Source organism: Cervus canadensis, chromosome 28 (genome assembly GCF_019320065.1).
Source record: "Cervus canadensis isolate Bull #8, Minnesota chromosome 28, ASM1932006v1, whole genome shotgun sequence".
NCBI lineage: Eukaryota > Metazoa > Chordata > Mammalia > Artiodactyla > Cervidae > Cervus > Cervus canadensis.
Genome location: NC_057413.1, coordinates 46,165,860 through 46,187,164, shown reverse-complemented (window position 1 = coordinate 46,187,164; position 21,305 = coordinate 46,165,860). Strand labels below are relative to the sequence as shown.

The 21,305-nt window shown below is 48.5% G+C and overlaps 1 long non-coding RNA gene across 1 annotated transcript; it reads right to left on the bottom strand.

Moving 5' to 3' along the window:
- Positions 1-295: 295 nt before the first annotated feature.
- LOC122429555 lies at positions 296-11,066 on the bottom strand. Its single transcript, XR_006266060.1, has 3 exons — positions 11,001-11,066; positions 4,427-4,530; positions 296-389 (listed from the first exon to the last, which is right to left on the bottom strand). It is a non-coding gene; the product is annotated as an uncharacterized LOC122429555 (long non-coding RNA).
- Positions 11,067-21,305: the final 10,239 nt, after the last annotated feature.

Here is a 21,305-nt window from a genome sequence, read left to right as displayed (position 1 = left end):
ACAGGACCTGGAAATTGCATCGCACACTTGGGGCCGCCACACAGTGAGGTCATGGGAGGGGCAGGGGGTGGAGAACACACATGGGGCCTGAGGTTTGGCTTCTTTTGGGGTTGAGGGTGGGGGCCTAGGGTTTCACAGGTGCACTATGGGTGAATTTAAAGCTTAAGAGCAGGAATCTAAAGCACAGGAAGAGGAAAAACAAGCGGCCCAAATGGTCAGTTATCAAAATCAACCAAGATCTTGAAAACACACAAGTGTCTCAGAGCAGGCAGGAGGCCAGGCTCTTTGGGTAGTTGTGAGGCTGGCTGTTTACTTGAGATCACCATCTTTGAAGTGGATGCCTCTTTGAAGAGGATGTCTCAACAATCAAAGCTTGAGTCAGGCACTTGCTTTACAAAAAAAGAAAAAAAAAAAAAAAACGGTTAGGGTTTACACTGCAAATACTTCTCACTCGGAGCATTAGTGACAGTGATGCCTCTCTCAAGCACCTCTGCTGGACTATGGTAAACCCTGCTCCCGTCTGTGATACACGCTGGGCAGCACCTGAGCTCTCCTGGGCCCGTCTGCCTGGGAGGCTGCCTTCTGGTTCTGCCAGCTGAGTTACACACTTACCAGGGGTTGGTTGTGTTTGCTTCCAAGCCCACTTAGGCTGATTCTACTTGTTCAGTCGCTATAGGAATTAATCAAGTGTGACACGAACCAATGAAATACACGTGTGAGGGGAGGGAGCGCGGTTTGTTGAAAGCTTCAGAAAGACATACCAAGAAGCTGATGCATGGAGTTTGAATGAGCTGACTTTAATGAAATGCTGTTTCTAGTCATATCTGTGTTCCCCCACCACAAGAGTGAACTTAAAGGCAGAGACTTATCTTTCCGCCTTGAGTTTCAGCCCAAGGCCCATGACAGAGTAGGAGTAGATAAATGTAGGTTGATCAAAAAAAAAAAAGTAGGTTGATCAAAAAATAAATGAAGAAATAAATGTTGATTTTTTAAAAGGGAAAACAAGACTCCTTACATGTGAGTCATGAAAACAAACTGCTGGGAAATTAGGTGTGGGTGAAACAACTATAGATTAGAAAAAGACTGATAAAAGTCTGGAAGAATTCTGCACTTGGATTGCTTTAACAAGGGTTCTTAAATTCTTGCTGCAATTGAAAGAGAAAGAAACTGGCAAAGTCATAGTCTCCACGTGATGGATGTTGTTTATGTGTGAAAGACAAGGTAGAAATTCAGCCAACAGTCCCACACTCTGAGAAAAGGTCTTGGCTTCCCTACTGAATAAGAGGAGAGTTAGTACAATCATATGTTTTAAGATTAAAAAGGAAGTGTGTTGGTTGGTTTTAGCAGGAAAAAAATGGCATGCTTAAATGAGATTCTTTGAAGAGAGTTTAATAAAAGGACTGTTTATAAAACTGTGAGCAGAAATTAGGGAAACCACAAAGGAGAGAGCCACAGGTTAGGGGAACCCAGGATTCCTCTGGATAGCAGCTGTGTTTGGGGTTAAGAAAAGGGAGCTGGGGAATAATATTGTTGACAGAAAAAAATGCACAGTGTGAGTTGCCAGTTAAGTTTGATTTGGGGCAAAATGAGGACTGCAGCCTGGAGGGGAGAACCTCAGATAGCTCTGAGAAGCTGCTCTGAAGAGGCAGGGGGATGATTGGTGTCTATGTGATTTTGGTGAAGGGGGAAGACATGCAATTAACCACATTATTTTTTGCAGGAAATCTCTGCTAGTCATAAGGAGCAGTTGTCACCATGAAGGATTTTAGTGTTTTCTAGATATGAGGAGATCCAGGAATTGGGCTCATAAAATCAGCCCCTAGCATCTAACAATCTGAAGACTTGTTCCCCTACCACCCCAAACACACAATGCCTCATTTCTTTTGTCTTCTCTGAACTCCTTTCAGGGTGTTGCCATGAACTCCTTATTGCAAAATTCAGACTTAAATTCAAGAAAGTAGGGAAAACCCCTAGGCCATTCAGGTATGACCTAAATCAAATCCCTTATGATTACATAGTGGAAATGACAAATAGATTCAAGGGATTAGATCTGATACAGTGCCTGAAGAACTATGGACAGAAAATCATAAGATTGTACAGGAGGCGGTGATCAAAACCATCCCCAAGGGAAAAAAGAATGCAAAAAGGCAAAAAGGTTGTCTGAGGAAGCTTTACAAATAGCTGAGAAAAGAAAAGAATCAAAAGCAAAGGGGAAAAGGAAAGATATTCCCATCTGAATGCAGGGTTTCAAAGAATAGCAAGGAGAGATAAGAAAACCTTCCTCAGTGATCAGTGCAAAGAAATAGAGGAAAACAATAGAATGGAAAGACTAGAGATCGATTCAAGAAAATTAGAGATACCAAGGGAACATTTCATGCAAAGATGGGCTCAATAAAGGACAGAAATGGTATGGACCTAACAGAAGAAGAAGATATAAAGAAGTGGCAAGAATACACAGAAGAACTATACAAAAAAGATCTTCATGACCCAGACAACCATGATGGTGTGATCACTCACCTAGAGCCAGACATCCTGGAGTGCAAAGTCAAGTGGCCTTAGGAAGCATCATTATGAATAAAGCTAGTGGAGGTGATGGAATTCCAGCTGAGCTATTTCAAATCCTGAAAGATGATGCTGTGAAAGTGCTGCACTCACTATGCCAGCAAATTTGGAAAACTCAGCAGTGGCCACAGAACTGGAAAAGGTCAGTTTTCATTGCAATCCCAAAGAAGGGCAATGACAAAGAATGTTCAAACTACTGCACAATTGCACTCATCTTACACACTAGCAAAGTAATACTCAAAATTCTCCAAGCTAGGCTTCAACAGTACATGAAGTGAGAACTTTCAGATGTTCAAGCTGGATTTAGAAAAGGCAGAGGAACCAGAGATCAAACTGCCAACATCCACTGAATCATAGAAAAAGCAAGAGAATTTCAGAAAAACATCTACTTCTGCTTCATTGACTATGACAAAGCCTTTGACTGTGTGGATCACAACAACCTGGAAAATTCCTAAAGAGATAGGAATACCAGATCACCTTACCTGCCTCCTGTGAAACCTGTTTGCAGGTCAAGAAGCAACAGTTAGAACCGGACATGGAGCAACAAACTGGTTCCAAATTGGGAAAGGAGTATGTCAAGGCTGTATATTGTCACCCTGCTTATTTAACTTATATCTACATCCTGCAAAATGCTGGTCTGGATATAGCACAAACTGGAATCAAAATTGCTGAGAGAAATATCAGTAATTTCAGATATGCAGATGACACCACATCACCAGAAAGTGATGAGGAACTAGAGTCTCTTGATGAAAGTGAAAGAGGAGAGTGAAAAAGGTGCTTAAAACTCAACATTCAGAAAACTAAGATCATGGTATAAGGTCCCATCACTTCATGGCAAATAGATGGGGAAACAATGGAAACAGTGAGAGACTTTATTTTCTTGGGCTCCAAAATCACTGCAGATGGTGACTGCAGCCATGAAATTAAAAGACGCTTGCTCCTTGGAAGAAAAGCTATGACCAACCTAGACAGCATATTAAAAAACAAAGACACTACTTTGTCAACAAAGTTCTATATAGTCAAACCTTTGGTTTTTCCAGTAGTTGTGTATGAATGTGAGAGTTGTACCATAAAGAAAGCTGAGTTTGAAGAAATAATGCTTTTGAACTGTGGTGTTGGAGAAGACTCGTCAGAGTCCCTTAGACTGCAAGGAGATTAAACCAGTCAATTCTAAAGGAAATCAGTCCTGAATATTCATTGGAAGCACTGATGCTGAAGCTGAAACTTCAATACTTTGGCCACCTGATGCAAAGAACTAAGTCGTCAGAAAAGACCCTGATGGTGGGAAAGATTGAAGGCAGGAGGAGAAGGGGACGACAGAGGACGAGATGGTTGGATGGCATCACTTACTTAATGGACATGAGTTTGAGGAAGCTCCAGGAGTTGGTGAAGGACAGGGAAGCCTGGTGTGCAGTAGCCCTTGGGGTTGCAAAGAGTTGGGCACGACTGGGCGACTGAACAACAGCAATGCATGATTTAATCCTTGTAGAGATGGCAAGTGCCAATACCAAAGAGCAAGTGCCAATTTGTTGTTAACAATACCTGGTTTCTCACTCCTGTCTCCCTCCAGTTGCCTGCCAGTGTCTCCTATTGGCCAAACCCAGTAGGGAGAAAAAAAGGCAAAGGAACCCAGTGATATAGTTTATGCAGGTAAAACTCCTAGGGTGGGCAGCAAATGGAGAATGGAGAACAGTGGATTGGAGGTCAAATGGAAGACATCCAGCATAGTATAATTTTTTAAAATGTATTTCTCCCCTTTGACATTTTCAATTTGTTGGCACAGGATGGCTCCCAGTCTTGCCAGATTGGAGGGCTTCTACTTTAATTGTTTACATATTTATCGCCTATGCTAGACAGTAAATACCTTGAGGCAGGGATCCTGTTCTGGGTATCTTTGGATTTCCAGGCCTGGCCCAGGGCTTGACATGTAGAAGAGGCTCAGTTATTCATTAATGCATGCTGGTGACACTGTAAGAAAAATTATTTGTCAAAAAATCAGTAATCTGCATGCTTATTCATTCAACAAGTGTTTATTGATTGACTAATATATGCCAGGTACTGCCGTAAACAAAGACAACACAAGGCTACAGTCTAGAGGGGAAGGAAATCAACAAATTTTTTCACTCATTCAACAAACATTGATTGATCAACTATGCTAGGCACTGTTACACCATGAACAAGATAGGTCTCTGTCCTCACTGAACTTCTGTTTGAATGGGCATGTACTCTCCTTGGGCTTCCCTGATAGCTCAGTTGGTAAAAGAATCTGCCTGCAATTCACGAGACTCCAGTTGGATTCCTGGGTCAGGAAGATCCGCTGGAGAAGGGATAGGCTACCCACTCGAGTATTCTTGGGCTTCCCTGGTGGTTCAGCTAGTAAAGAATCTGCCTGCAATGTGGGAGACCTAGGTTCAATCCCTGGGTTGGGAAGATCCCCTGGAGAAGGGAAAGGCAACTCACTCCAGTATTCTGGCCTGGAAAATTCCATGGACTGTATAGTCCAGGGGGCTGCAAAGAGTCGGACATGTGCTGTCCGTAAGTAGCCATCATTAAACCTGGAGGGAAGCGAATGGACTCTGCTTTTTAAAAAGTTAATAAGGTCCATGGCTTCAGCTAGATGAAAGGCAAGCAGGATGCCGTTTTAGGTCATGGAAAGACAATCCCTGGGGCTGGAGGAAAGCCAAAGCTTGGGGAGAATGTCCTTACAGGGCAGGGGTGTCCTTGTTAAATACATCTGATCCCCTGGTATTAGATGGTTTGGATGAATTCCAAGTAAGAAGATCTGAGCTCTTCACACTTCTCCCATAGCAGGGCTTTACATGGAAGGTCTTCAGTTAATTTCTGTGGAATTAAGTAGACTCTTACCAGCCTTTTACCAAGATGTAGCCTCCGCAGAAGCCGGGCTTGGGAGAGGAAGGGCTAGCTGGCAGCCTGGGGGAGCCGTGGCAGGGGAAGGGGGATAGCATTGCCTTGTTTAGATGCTTGGGATTATCTTAGAGCCATGTGTCACTTGGCTCTGTGTGCTGGAGCCGGTCTTTTCTGGGAAGCTAGAGGGGATCAAACGTAGCTCATCATATTAACACTCCCCAACGCCTACCCTTCTGAGCTTTGGGAGTCTAAATTCCTCTGTTGGGTAAATACCAAATTTCCGGGGAAATGGTATTTCTCAGGGGATGGAGAGCTGGACTCTCATGTCACATGCCTCCCATCTTAGTGTGAGGCTCTTGGAATCAGCTGAGTGCAAGAAGCTTACAGGGTCCCTTTCAGTGTGGCCACTGTCCCTTTGAGAACATTTCTCCCTCCCAGGACTTTGGCCGCTGTGGATAGGTTGCTCCCGCTAACTAGGCATCCTTGGCCATGAAAGGAGCAGCTGAGAATCGGTAGGACTGGCCTTCAGCGCGGGTCTTTGGAGACAGCTGCTTACCTAGTGTGTCTTTGCAGGCTCCAGGGGAGGGATTTTCTCCCCTACGCACGTCCCAAAATACCTCCTCTATCAGGCTTTTGATGTCTGGGATTGCTTTCCTGTGGACAAAGCCTTCCATTCCACAACGAAGGCCCCCGAAATAGAAGTGAACGCACTTGTGTTTGGCATTGCCCACAACAGGCTGTTCTTGGCCACGCGGTCCGGCTCATGCTGTTCCCTCTGCCAGGAACATCCTCCCTGCGCCCTCATTTTCCTTGCCCTGATCTTTTAAGAGGCGGTTCAAACGTTTCTTGCCCTAGGGGATGTTGTAATTGGTTTCTCCAGACAAGAAACAGACTTACTCAGACTTGTTCAAACACAGGCTGGTGGGGGTTGGGTGTGGCAAGGATAAAAGCAGAAGTGATAAGGAGGATTGGACTCCTGGACCTCCAGGAGGAGGAGACCTAACTTCTACAGTTTGTCTGCTCCACAAGTCTGGGTGTTAAGTGCTTGAGTGTAGGGACTATACTTTATCTTTGTTGGAAACCTCAGACCTAGAATGGGGCCCAGTACCTAGGATGTACCCAATAGTTTTTTTTTTTTTTTTTGGATGGGGAGGGTAGGTGGTTTTTTTTTTTTTTTTTTTTTATGTGGACCATTTTTAAAGTCTTTGTTGAATTTGTTAGAACATCGCTTCTGTTTTATGTTTTGGTTTTTTTGGCTGCAAGGCATGTGGGGTCTTAGCTCTCCAGCCAGGGATGGAACCCACAGCCCCTGCATTGGAAGAGTGGAATCTTAGCCACTAGATCATCAGGGAAGTCCCCCAATAGTTGTTTTTGAATAAATGAATGAACAAATAAATGAATCCTAAGCGGGGGCTTCCCAGGTGGCTCAGTGGGTAAAGAATCCGCCTGCAATGCAGGAGACACCGGTTTGACCCCTGGGTTAGGAAGATCCCCTGAAGGAGGGCATGGCAACCCACTCTGGTATTCTTGCCTGGAGAATCCCGTGGACAGAGGAGCCTGGAGGGCTATAGCCCATGGGGTCGCAGAGTCGAACACGACTAAAGTGACTGAGCACGTATGGGCAGAAGATGTCGGCTTTGTTTTCAAGGTACTTATAGTCTAATTGGGGAACTAATCAATGAAATGAAATAACACTAAGAAACAGTGCAAAACAATGGTTAAGACACGACCCAAAGCTTGCAAGATGAATACAACAGAGATGCCTTAGTGGCAAGGAGATTTAGTAAGCAAGTAGCCCTGAGAAAGGCTTTAATTCACACTAGCATGTCTCTGACTCGTGCTAGACTTCCTCTGAGTGCAGACTTTTTGATGGAGAACATTAGAATGAACATTGAACTAGTGTACAATTTCATACTGGGCTCCACAAAGGATGGCCGGGGTCGGTGCTCGGAAAGGCAGGAGGTGCACAGACACGAATCTCAGGCAGAGGTGAATCTCAGGCGACCTTGAAAGTTGGCCGAGGGCTGGCTTGCCACATTGGGGTGCATTAGATGATACCATCTGGACTCCCTTGCGGCCCATGAGCAGCACTGGTGGTGGATGAGCGGTCCCCGTTGGTCTAACTGGATTGGTGGAGCCAACAGAGAGACCAGGACTGTGCCCGCGTGTGCTGAGTTACTGCCAGCCTCTCAGTTTTGTTCAGTTGCTCAGTCGCGTCCGACTCTTTGTGACCCCATGGACTGCATGCAGCATGCCAGGCTTGCCAGTTGCTGGTAGTGAATAAGGGAAGTCCCCTGGGTGGCCTTCAGGACTCCACAGTGAACCAAGAGAGTTACCCTGATGCTTCCTGGTTTCACAGACTTAAATCAAAGGCCAAGAAGAAAGAGATCTTTGCAGTTCTCTGTTTTGGAGACTGGCCCTTGGGGTGAGTCCAGTACCATTCCCTCTGCTGTTTGGATGGGCTTCTCTCAAACTTCTCACCAAATGTGTTGCACTTGGACAGGCTCTGCCAAGTTGCCAAGGATAAGCAAGGAACAGTTGTGGGAGATTCCTAGGGTCTTTCTCCCATTGTTTACTGTCTGTCCCACGTATGTGGACCTTCATCTTTTGTTTTTTAAAAAATATTTATTTGTTTATCTGGCTGTTCTGAGTCTTAGTTTCAGCATTCAGGATCTAGTGTCCTGACCAGGGATTGAACCTAGGCCCCCCTGCATTAGGAGCACAGAGTCTTAGCCACTGGACCACCAGGAAAGTCCCATAGACTGTCATCTATTCTTGTCCTTGAAATGGAGTAAGTAGCAACCTAACTGAACCCACTAAGCCCAAACCCCTCAGAGAGAAAAAACAGCCTCAGAAAAATTCATCTTTCTCCATATTCGTGCAGTACCTCGTGTTTACCTGTTTCCCCACATAAACTCACACTCCTTTTGTGCGTGTGTGCATTTCACTGATTAGTCAGTCCCTCATGGAGGGCTTATCAGGCCTGGGCAGTGTTCTGGGCATGAGAGAGTATGGGTTGGGCTACAGGTAAAAGAATGCTCACCTGATAACTATGCAGACTTAAACTTAAACTATGCAGACATTCATTATCTCATGAAATAAGAAAAAGTGCAAGGGTCTTCTGGGGTCTCCAGAAACTGGGGTCTCCAGAAGCTGTCAGCTTATCAGCACAGCAGTGTCACCAAGGACCCAGGCTCTTGCCACCCTCCTGCTCTGCTATTCTTGATGAGTCAGTGATATCACCCATCTGATGGCAATGGTTTTCCAGCCCCCTGACAACAGTCTGATGTCCAGAGACAGAAGTAAGGCAGGTCAAGGGCCTTCACTTCTCTCTCTCTCTTTTTTGGATGTTAAGAGCAGGTTTATTCATAATTGTTAAAAACTTGGAAGCAAAAATTGATCTTCAGTAAATAAAAGGATAAGCAAGCTGTAGTACATTTGGACAACAGAATATCACTCAGTGAGTATAAGCATGAAGATGCAGGGGAAAAAGGGGTGGTGCATTCAGTTTTGGCCATATTGGGCCTGGGGGCAGTGGGAGATGTTAGCAATCATCTGCTAACATCGTCAGTGCACAAAGTTTGAAGCTCAAGAAAGAGACCTGGGCCAAAGATAGCAGATTCAGGAGTGATCAACACAGAGGAAGCAGAGAAATACTTGAGGGAGACAAAATCATCTCAGGAAAACAGACACGGGAGCCGGGGACAGAGCTGCAGCCCTGAGCATCCGTGGACTGCCGTTTTCTGCTTCATTTGGGCGCTTTGTTGGGCTGAGTGAGGGTTCAAGGATTGTCACCAGGCAGGGATTTTCCTTGATGATCACACTTGCAGAGACAGTTTAACACGTACCCTGATGTGTGGATTTCTACATGCCCCCCAGGTTACTCAAATTTGCAAGACCTGATGTAGAGTAACAAGAGAAGTGGGCTGAAGATGGAGACCTGTGGAGCCCCAACATTTAGGGACCAGTGGAGACAGAGAGAAGCTTGAGAGGGAGATTGAAAAGAACATGGGAGAGGGAGGAGGGGACACACAAGAACATCCCAGGACTCAGGAGAGGTCATGGAACTCAATTTGTGTTGAAGGCAAGTTACATATTTCTCTTCTGTCCCAGCAGAGTGCCCCTGCCACGTATAAGGTATAGACCTACTTCTCCACATTAAATTAAAAGTAAGAGTCAGGCATTCAGAGTGGAGAGGATAGGGAAGCACGTTATCTTCCTGTCCCTACCCCGTGGGTGGGATTAACATCACAGGTCTGTAACCATAGAGCTGGGGTTGTGGTCTGGCTAGCTGTGTGGCAATGGGCAGCTTACTCAGTGACTCTGGGCCTCAGCCTCTGTGAGACAGAGGCTCTAATGCCTAATCCAAGGATGCGTGGTGGGGTCAACAGCTTACCGTGTGCTCACGGGAAGCAAGTGCTCAGTAAGTGGTACCCAGTATGGACCCCCAGGATCTCATTCAGTACCCAGCACACGACTGGAGCTCAAATGTCATGTTTTGAATAAAAATGAGAACATAATTTTGCTGGTGGGAAAAAGACAAGCAAGCAAACTTAGAGCAGCATAGGGTTGCCAAGAGCTCAGGGAGTGAGTTAGGACTAGGATATAAAAGATAAACAGATCACATCCGCAGGGCAGCAGTTTTAGAAAGAAGCCAGCAAATGGACTTTCAGTAAAAGAGCAGGCTGGCTGCAAGAGGCATGGTCTTATGGAGAGACCCAGAATGGGTGAAGAAATCAGTAAGAACATGCTCCAAGTCTAGGTTCTTCTATATCTTTGCAATTTCCCGTTTTTCTGGAGTCTGCTTCCTTGAGCATCCTACTGCTTTTAGATGGTTGCCATGGTGGAAAGAACACAGCTGCTGGAGTCAGGGAATTTCAGGTTCCAATCTCAGTTCTATCCCTTTCCCACCTGTGCGATCTTATAAAAGTTACTTAACCTCTCTGGGCCTCAGTTGTCTCATCTGTAAAGCAAGGCTAACCCACTTCAGCTGGTGACTCTGTGGAGTGAATGAGATCAGGGTATGTAACGCATAGCACCCAGCACTTAATAGGTGAACAATTGCTATTTTTGACCCGTTTTCCCTCACGTCTTAAGTAAGGTGGATTCTACTGCTCTCAAGTAGAGGGGCATAAGCGTCCCAGGTGGCTCAGTGGTAAAGAATTTGTCTGCGGGGCAGGAGACACGGGTTTGATCTCTGGGTCAGGAAGATCCCCTGAAGGAGGGCATGGCAACCCACTCCGGTATTCTTGCCTGGAGAATCCCATGGATAGAGGAGCCTGGTGGGCTACAGTCCAGGGGGTCACAAAGAGTCGGACATGACTGAGCATGCATACACAGAGGGGCTTGAAAGTGTGTCTTGCCCAGTCAAGGGAGCCCACTGTAAGGAAAGGAGGGTGTGGAAGGAGCTTGTCTTCTGTCCCAGGGCTGAGAGAAGGAGGCCCAGGCTCTGGGGGAAGGAAAGGCATGAGGAACCTCCTGCCCTCTGCCTGCCACTACCCTCCACCCCCAGGTAGTGGTGACCACCGGCGACTAGTGGCCCCAGTGAGCCTGTGAAGCTGGCACCTTACCTCTCCATCTCAAAAGCAACGTCGTAACTCAGCCTCCGCCTCGACCTTCCTCCACGCCGCCTTACCCCAGGGACTGGGGCAGGGAGGAGCCCTGAGTCTCCAGGGTATCAGGGCTCCATAGTACCTCCTCTGCTGCCTCCTAGAGGGCATTTCCAGGATGGCCCCCTGGCCAAGCCCTCCTCCCAAGACACAAATGGCCTTGGCCCCTCTCACGCCCCCTTGGACCTGAGATCAGTCCTAGAGCCTGGGGGTCTGGAGGGAAATCTCTCAGGGGGCTCCTCCCTTCTCCTCCCCTCCAAATATACCTGTAGCTCACAATATAGAGCACTCAGCAGTTCTCAGAAGACTTTCCCCTGCCATAATGCAGGCAGGGAGGAGGGACGTGCAGGCAGAGAAGTGACCTGCGTAAGATGGCAGGGCTAATGGATGGTGGGACTGAGACCAGCACCTGGGAAGTCCCAGCCCAGAGCCATTCTGTGGTCTGAAGTACTGAAGGCCTATGTCCCATCCCTCTGGCTTGATGTTACGGGCTGGTTTGCTGGCCGTTCATGTGGATATGAACTTCCTCATCGTCCTTGGTGGCTGAGCTGGTAAAGAACCCACCTGCCAGGGCAGGAGACACGGGTTTCGATCCCTGGGTCGGGAAGATCCCCTGGAGAAGGGAATGGCAATCCACTCCCACTATTCTTGCCTGGGAAATCCCATGGATAGAGGAGCCCAGGGGGCTAGTCCATGGGGTCACAGAGAATCAGACACGACTGAGCACATGCACGGACGCAGGAGCCTTACTCAGGTTTTGGTGTTGCGGGGGGAATCTCTGTCCCTTCTCCCCTATCCTTCCTCCCCCACATTCACTGTTTCCTTGAGTCCCGAAAAAGTGTCTGAAGGTCCGAAGCCCACGCTCAGCCCCTTACTCCCCTGCACGCCTCTGTCTGATACTCAAGCTCCAGGAAATGAAACTGTTTCCCATCCATTTAACAGCATTGCCTGGAGCCCAGGAGCGCTGCACTTTCAGGGGACTTATGGTTGTACCCTTGCACACGGACACCCTTCTCCCCTCTAACCGCATCTGCACAGCCCCAGCCCGGCTCCCGTGGCAGCCTGAGAGTGGGTCTGGTGCATCCATTACAGGGTAGGCAGAAGTCACCAGCTCTGATTGAAATTCTCAGGTAGAGCGAGTCTGGGTGGCATTTGAAGAGGAGAATTTAATTCGATAGTTTATATTCCACTTAAGTTGTCCTCTACCTGACTGCTGGTAAACAGTTGTAAACTGCCACAGCTGTCTGGCGGCAGAGAGGAAATACAGTCTGGGGAGTAAAATGGTGATGGCGGGGCACGATGCCAAGAAGACAGACCTTCCCTGGGGAATGGGGCGAGGTGGCCTGGTGTGTGCGTGGGGCCGGGCCCCGGGGGCAGGGGACCCCATTCATTTATTCCTTCCTGAGCCCCAGCTGTCAAGTGATGGGCTCAGAATCAATGATGTCCTGGCTGCCTCCTGCTCTGAACTTCACACTCTCAGAGGGAGCTCAGTCCCTGTTCATGGAGGGGACCAAGAATTTGTAATGGAAGGTTGGGGTTCAACTCAGTCTCGGCTCTTACTTCTTGCAAAACTATGGTTGGGCCAGTCAGTCGGCCCTCTCTGAATCTCTGAGGGTGAAGTGGCAGTCCTCACCAACTGTCTCCCTCCAGAGTGCGGTGAGGTCAGAGAGGATGTGGGGGATGGTGCCTTATGACCTGGAAGGTCTGGGAGGTGTCGCCCCTGTTACCAGCACAGAGGAGCCCACAGCCTGCTTCTCGGGTCCCTTATCACCCAAGGGATAAAGCTCTCACTGTCTGGGCAGGACCTCAATAAGCCAAGTGAGCTGTTAGCCTAGGATTTGAGAAATGCTTAGACTGTCCATAGCTGACCTCCGCAGCTAAGCTCGTTTCCAGAAGACAACTGTCAAAGTGTGTTAATAGGTTGCTTTGAAGGGGTAACAGCCCCCAACACCCAGGCTTCCTTCTCCTGGCCATTGGTCAGTACGCTCTCACTTGAGGAAGGAGAGAGTAGACCCTTGGTGGAAGTGGGACCTAGGATAGACCCAGTGTCATTGTGACAGTCCTTGGTTAATTCTTCTGTGACCCGGGCACCATGCTAGGTGAGGGACAGGGCAGCCCTCCTCTTGTCTCTTCATTCATCCCTCTGTCCATTTAGCAGGCACAGAAAAAGCATCAGCTATGTCAGAAGTGTGGACAGAGAAACAGTGATATGGTGGGCATTTGGGAGATTTATGTCTGGTTGAGGGGACACATACATGCCAAGGATCTGAACCTCCAAGTCAAGCTTAGAAGCTCCTCCTCACCCATAGGCAGGGCTGTCCGGCATTTCAGCAACCTTGCCATGATCCATACGCTGCTCACGCTTTTAAGACAACATATGCTTGTAAAAAAATAATAAATAACGTGATCTGTCTAATATAGCCATCTAGTTCAATGCCATATAATTATCTTCTGCTTATCACTGTCATGGGTATACTGTCTTTCTTCCATAATGGCAACCCATATGTTGACAAGGCCTCTGGTTACTCTCTAAAAGTGTCATGTTGGCTAAATATACAAAGAAAGGGGAGGAGAGGAGTACACAGACAGCCTTGCTCACTCCCGTCCAGAGGATGTTCTGCAGTGTTTGACCTGAAAGAGTGACATGATCGGTCCAGCACTGCCCACGGGAGACTCCATAAAACCTCCAAGCCTTTGCCACAATGAGGGGATCGTGTCAGCTTCAGGGGCCAATTGGGACTGAGGAGGGGGAGAGGAGGGTATGGGATGGTCTGCCCTCCTCCCCCTCCCACCCACCCACTTCTTGCTGCCCTGGCTCTGGTCCCTTTGTGTCCCGAGGGTCCTGTTTCCTCTATTTGACTACTCTTGCCCACCCTGTGAACTTTGACCTGCTCCCTCCTTCGCCCACGCCCGCCCTGCTCCCAGCTCCCGGAAGCCCCCTGCGGCAGGTTGCTGGGCCTCCCACCTACCTGGTGAAAACCTGGGGGAAGCGAAAGTGTCTGTGGTGGTGAGAAACCTCACATGATGGCACTAAAGCAATTCTCATCACTCTGTGATCTGGGACAGGCAGAGTCCAGATGGGGAGCAATCACGAAGGGAGATGATGAGAACTCAAGGCAGAATGTACAAAATATAAGGGCTTCCCTGGTGGTCCAGTGGTGAAGAATCTGCCTTCCAATGCAGGGGATGTGGGCTCAGTCCCTGGTTGGGGAAGTAAGATCCCACATGCCTCAGAGCAACTACTGAGCCCGCCAAATAAATAAATGTAAAACTTGAAAAAAGAATACATAAAATGTAAAGTCTTTCAATGAAAGACTCTGAACACTTCTCGGCACCCTCCTGTCCTGCTCTGACCTCAGCAACCACGCTCACACACTGGGATCACTGAACCAGCCCCCAGGCCCGTCTCCCCGATCCCACCCTTGCACCCCATAACCTGTATAACTGCCCTCGGTCCCCGGCGTCCTCCCCTTCGCCTTTCTGCTCCACCTCCCTTCTGCTCCACCATCAGGCCCATCGCAGCCCTGCCCCAGGCTCCTGGCACTTTCTGCGGCACTTCATTCAGGCTCCCGCTCAAATGTCACCTCCTCAGACTTTCTCTGAGTACTCCACTGGGAATCAGACCTGTCAACATCATGTCCTCAGTGTCGAGAAAAATCCTGGGCACATAATAGGTATTTAATGAACATTTTTTGAAAGAGTGGATATAGGAATGAGTGAACTGCAGGAGTCAGAAGGGAGTGCAGAAGCAGTGGGTAGGGAGAGGAGAACAGATTGCAGCAGGATAGGAGAACAGGGGCAGCGGGCATCTTTCTGACTGTCTTCTGGGCACTGAGCGGGCAGTTAGGGTCATAGAGGGGAGGTAGGACAGGCAGGAAGTGGGGTGCCCAGGGCAGGCTGGCCCACTCTCCTGGTCTCCCCAGGACCCTCTTAGCTGAGTTCCTTCTCGCTTCCCCACTTTCCCTTCATGCTTCTTTCCCTTCTATCCCTCCAGACCCTCTGCAGAACTAATGAATAACGACAGGCCTGTAATTAGACTAACTTCAGCACCTTCATGGTCCCAGACAGTCAGCACCCTGAATAAAGATCCGGTTCAGTGGCCTCTCACTCCACACCCCTGCTCATGGCCTCGTTTAGTAAAGTGACTTGTTTTCCAGGATCCTGAAGAGTCAGAAAGGAACCAATTGGCATGTGCTGGGGACAAAGCTGGGGAAGCATGGGGCACCTGTCAGCTGGAGGCAGCCTGTTGTGGAGAAAGACTGAAAGGGGAGCTGGCCCTGGGATCCTGGGGTCGTTACTTCACCTCCCAGCTTCCAATTTTCTCCTCCATCAACCTCCAAAGAGCTGGAAACCTACACTACATTTTCACACTACATTTGGAACACCCTGGGGAATGCAAATGACATTTGGATTCTCTGTGGCACCAGAGAGGAGTGAAACCATGACCCTCACCTGGCCGAGAGCGCTCTTCACTGGGGTCTGTGGACACCTGCGGGGGTCATGAGCGGGGTGAAGGGCAGAGAGGGCCTAGCACCTCCCCTGCGTCAACCAAGCCGCCCCCACTTTGTCTGTTTCATGCTCTGTCTTGAATACTGATTAAGATTTCACTTGAAGAAAGGCTTCTCCACTAACCTTTGAGAAACCCCGAAGCAGATGGTCCCCAGATTCTCTTCCAGTTCTGATCCTTTTGGGCTTCATTTCCTTAAGAGCAGGCTCAGGTCCGCAAGCCTGTCTTGCTTCTCCCAATGAGCGGCGATCAATAGGTGCTGCAGATGCGTGCAGGGCTCTCAGGTGTCCCCAGGGACAAGGCTGGCCCAGGGCCTGCCCAGAGCAGGTGCCTGCTCATTGCCCACTGAGCCGCCTGGAGTGTTAGAGCCATAGAGAGGCTGGAGCCTGAAACAGTGGGAGGAGGGTGACAAGGCTGCTGGGAGCTTGGGGCCATTCTGCAGAGGGGCAAGAGGTTGGCTTGACTCCCCAACCCCTGAAGAAGGCACCTCTTGTGTCCTCTGGGAGAGGGTGACAGAAGCTATTAGCAAGAAGTCCTTGAGCGCCCCCCACCTCAGCATACCCTTTCCCCAGCTCAGGGAGAGACAACTCATGTGTCTAAGTGACAACTCATTCAAATGGGAATGAGTCCTTCATCTCATCTAGAGCCCCAGGAAGCTTTCACTGTCTCCTGGTCCCACTATTGGTGTTGCTGTTTAGTCGCCCAGTTGTGTTTGACACTTTGTGACCCCATGAATTGCAGCACGCCTGGCTTCTATGTCCTTCACTATCTCCTGGAGTTTGCTCAAACTCATGTCTGTTGAGTCGATGATGCCATCCAACCATCTCATCCTCTGTCGTCCCCTTCTCCTCCTGATTTCAATCTTTCCCAGCATCAGGGTCTTTTCCAATGAGCCGGCTTTGCATCAGGTGGCCAAAGTGCTGAAGCTTCAGCTTCAGCATCAGTCCTTCCAATGACTATTCAGGGTTGATTTCCTTTAGTATTGACTGGTTTGATCTCCTTAAAGCCTTTTCAAATCTCTGATGAGTCTACCTTGGCCTTGGCCTTGATGGGAGAAGGACTGGAGCACAAAGGCCAGCACCATAGCAGAGGCTGGCAGGGGAGCAGGTGTTGCCAGAACCCGAGAGGTAGAGACAGGGATGGAGGGGCCAGGGTAAACCCCACGGGGAAGAAAATCAAGCTCCACAGACAGAATAATGAGGAAAACGAGCCCTCACTGAGGTGGTGAGAACTTCAGAGCCTCAAGTCCTGCCCTCCTGTGAGTGCTGGATCGTAAGTGGTGTGCCTGTTTGTCTGCAAGTTACAGAAGCTGAGTCAAACTGGCTTAGACAATGAGGACATGGATTTGTCTCCTATAAAGTGCAGAGAAAAGTGGACTTTAGGGTCACCCTGCTGTGAAGGTGCAAAGGCAAGATTTGAACCAGGGCTTGTAACAGGTCTGAGGGAGAAGCCTGGGAGCTCTCCTCAGCTTGAACTGAGCAGGACCCTAAGGGCCTTCCCAGGACAGGACTTCCTCCATATCCTCTACTTTAGCTCTTTTCTGAAGTACCCAGTATCTGATGCACATTTCCTGAGTTGTTTTGCAGATATGAAAACCCCCCACCAAATAGAAGATGTTAAGTACTTGACGACCATGAGCACATGGCCCCAGGCCTCCTGGAGCCTAAGGACAGATATTGTTCACCCCTGTGACACCACCCTGTTACCTTACCAGCAGCTAATCAGAGAATTGTGTACAAGCTGATCACCTGCAACTCGCCTTGCTCACCTGGCTTTTAAAAGTTCTTTGCTGAAGGGTTCCCTGATGGCGCAACTGGTAAAAAGTCTATCTGCCAATGCAGGGGACATGGGTCTGATCCTTGGTCCAGAAAGATCCCACATGCCTGGGAGCAGCTAAGCCTGTGTACCATGACTGCTGAGTCCTTGTAGAGTGTTCAACGAGAGAAGCCCTAGCAACGAGAAACCACTTCAAGAAAGAAGTGGCTCTGCTTGCCTCTGCTTGCCACAACTAGAAAAAGTCCATGAACAATGAAGACTCGGCATGGCCAAAACAAAACGAAAATTAACTAATAAATAAAAATAAATAGAAACAAACACCAACCCGAAAAAGTGCTTTGCTGAAACCCTTGGGGAGTTCGGGGTTTTGAGTGCAAGAGTCACCATCTCCTTGTCTCATTCTGCAGTAAACCTTTCTCTGCTCCAGACTCCGGTACTTCTGTTTGGCCTCTGTACATCCGGCATGTGGACTGAACTTGCTTTAACCTCTCCCGGCGAGCTCCTCCGTCTGGACCTGGTGGACCCAGTGCAGCATCTTAGCCCCTGGGGAGGTCAGGCTACCTCCAGGTTGTGGGGGGCTCCCTGGTGGCCTGGCCACTAGGCTGCAAGGCTGGCCCAGAACAAGGGTGTCTTGGAGGGTGTTCGGGGGGAGGCAGCCTTCACAGAGGTCTGGGGTGTTTGCAGAGACCCAGTCCTGAAGGGAAGCCCTGTCTGGAACTGGGAAGTTAATCTTCACAGAAGGGCAATCAATTAATATCCATCACTTCCTTTAATCCTTAAACAACTCTTGGAATGAACAGAGGAGGAAACAGAGAGAAAGAACCACACAGGAATTTGTCCAAGATTATTCAACTGCCAAGTAGCAGGCCTGGGATTTGAACTCTGGTCAATATGGCAACAACATTCAGTTTTCCACTTGTCTGGCGGGTGAGGGGCTCAAGGGAGGAGGCTGCTCGGAGGATGTGGGCCTCTTTGAGACTCACTCCAGATGCATTAGGCACCATGGCTGCACAATTGACTGCACTGCTGGCCAGCTCCCTGCCTCCCCACCCTGGACAGCACTGGTGTGGGTGGCAGGAGCTACGAGAACCACTATCTTTGTTTCCATAAAGGGGTTCGTGCATTCTGTGAGCTCCTCAGAGTGACAGAGTCCTGGATCCAAGGCGCATTTTCATTTCTCCTCACCCACCCTGATCCAGTTTCTGTTTAATTTTCATCCGAATGCATCCTTTCCCTTTCTCAGGCTGCTTACACAAGTGACGCCCGGTCTTCTGGGAGTTGTGGCATGCTGTCTTTGCTTGCTTGATTTCTCAACACGTTTCTCCTGCCTAAAGACTTGCCTGACAAGGATGTTTTAAAATTATATTACTGTGATTTCCCCTGCTCTTTTTTTCCTGCATAAAAGGAACTATAATGTCTTTATTTGTGTATTCCCCCCACCTCTCTCACCTCGTGGGCTGCTCCTTGTCAAGTTACAACTGTCTCACGCCCCCACAGGCTTAACTGGAACGGCGGGAGGTCGAGTCCCTGGGAAGGAGGAGAGTGGATCCTAAGAGCCCTCCGGTTCGACATGAGACCCGAGAAAATATTTCAATATAAACAGAAGCCACCTTGCTGCTGTAACAGGAATACCTACAGCACAAACATGCTCTCCAACACAGAGAAAATGTGCAGAAAACCCAACTTCTCAAGGGTAAATGATACTTTCAGAAGAAAGCCGTTCACTGTTTACTGAATGCATTTTAAGGTTTTGCAGGGACATGATGCTTCTGCAGTTAGAATGCAAAAGAACAAATCCCCAGCAAGTTGCTGTCATAGGACTGTTTCGGATACGGCCCAGAGCAGAGGGAGCCTAAACAGCTGTGAGTGTGTGGTGAGGGAGAAGGAGAGTCTGTGGTTATTTGTACCAAAGGTGCCCAAAGAACTCAGGATGTTAATGATTTTACTGTAGTAAAGAATGTATTGGGCTTCCCTGGTGACTCAGTGGTAAAGAATCCACCTGGGATGTGGAAGACACAGGAGACGTGGGTTCAATTCCTGAGTGGGGAATATACCCTGGAGAAGGACATGGCAACTCACACTCCAGTATTCTTGCCTTGGGAATCCCAAGGATAGAGGAACCTGATGGGCTACAGTCCACAGGGTCGCAGAGTCAGACATGACTGAAGGGATTGAGCACACATGCACAAAGAATGTATTAATTAGGGTAAGTGCTAGGCTGCTGTGACAAAGCCACCCTATGAATTCAGCGCGTTTATTTTTCTTTTATGTGATCATCAGAGACATAGGTAGATGGTTCATAGTGGGTAGACGGCACAGCTCTGTAAGGTCATCAAGGGTCCCAGACTCCTTTTGTAGAATATTGCCCTCATCCACACGGTCACTGCTGATTCATGGACACTCTATCCAGCTGAGAAAGGTGCATGAACATTTAAACATTTTAACAGCAAGACCCAGAAGTTGTGGCATCCTTTCTCTTTAAATCCCCTTGGCAAGAACTTGGCCCCATAGCTCCACTCAACCAGCTGCAAGGGAAATTGGGAAATATAAGTCAGTGGGAGGCCAGAGTTAAAACACTGGGGTCTTATTGCTAAAAGCAGGAGAGGAGAATGGATACCAGGGACTAAGTAGCAGTTTGGACCACCACCACCACCACCACAAAAAAATCATACAAATAATCAAGTTAGGGATTTCCCTGGTGGCTCAGCGGTAAAGTATCCTCCTGCAATGCAAGAGCTGCAGGAGATGTGGATTTCCCTGGATTGTGAAGATCCCCTGGAGGAAGGCATGGGAGCCCACTCCAGTATTCTTGCCTGGAGAATCCCAAGGACAGAGGAGTCTGGTGGGGTACAGTCCATGGGGTCGCAAAGAGCTGGACACGACTGAACAGAATTAGCATGCATGACCCAGGGAATCTCACACTTCAAGCTGATCTTTAAAAACAGCCACAACCCTCTCCCCCAAATACCACTTTACATGAACCATGTAAAGCAAACTGAGATGGCTTCAGAAAAAAAGAGGCAAATCATGTCCCGTCAAGCCAGTCACTAAAGTAGGCAGCTCCCCTGTTTTTCAGTGACCCGAGAGACCGAGATCTTATTTCTCCCCTCCGAGGAAGCAACAGGAACAATAAATAGCGCATCAAAGAATGCACGTGTTATTCTGTAAAGGCATAGAAATTCTACCTGGAGGCCTTGCTGACAAGGCTTCCCAATCTTTCCTGAGATTTAATACAGGAAATAAATTCAATTTCAGCACTTAGTGCCTGCCTCATGGTGGGTGCCCTGTAAATGGCTGTTGAATAAACACTTTAGAAAGCGGCCGTCTCTGTAATGTCTAGGGATAGCAGGGAGGAGGGAGGCTGTTTTTCACGAACCCGAATGGCTTTTCTTATCTTGTTTTCGCCGAGAGAATGGGAAGTAAGGCTTTGCTTGCTCTGGTCAGGCAGCCCCATCTCCATGGGTACCCCCAACCCCCAGTAGGAATCACTGCTATTGAAAGAAGAGATAGATGGGCTCCAGGCTAGGTTTTATAACTGGCCTCCTATTCCCACCTCCTGGGGTGAGAAGATGAGTTCCAGGCCGGACATTCATTGTCAGCTCCCTGTTTACGGTTCCTGAAGCTGGAGACACACGGGCTCCAGGACAATGTATTTATGACCGGACTCCTGTCTGTATTTTGAGATCTATGCCTCGATATAAAAGTCAGCCATGGGAATAGGGTAAATAACCGGACCCTGGGCATTTTTAGGGCAGGGACAGAGTGGGACTAAACCCTGTTAAGAGATCAGGAGGTCATATATGTCCCAACCTTGGGACAAGGGAGACATTTGACAGTCTCAGAAAGGCCCCTTGGGGGTCTAAAAGGAGGGGAACCTTTTGTGATAGCAATATGTGATGCTAAAGCCGTCCCATGGGCCTCTTTACTAGAATCCATCTTGGGCGCGCATGCATGTCTGGGAGTGTCCCAGGGCAGGTCAGGTG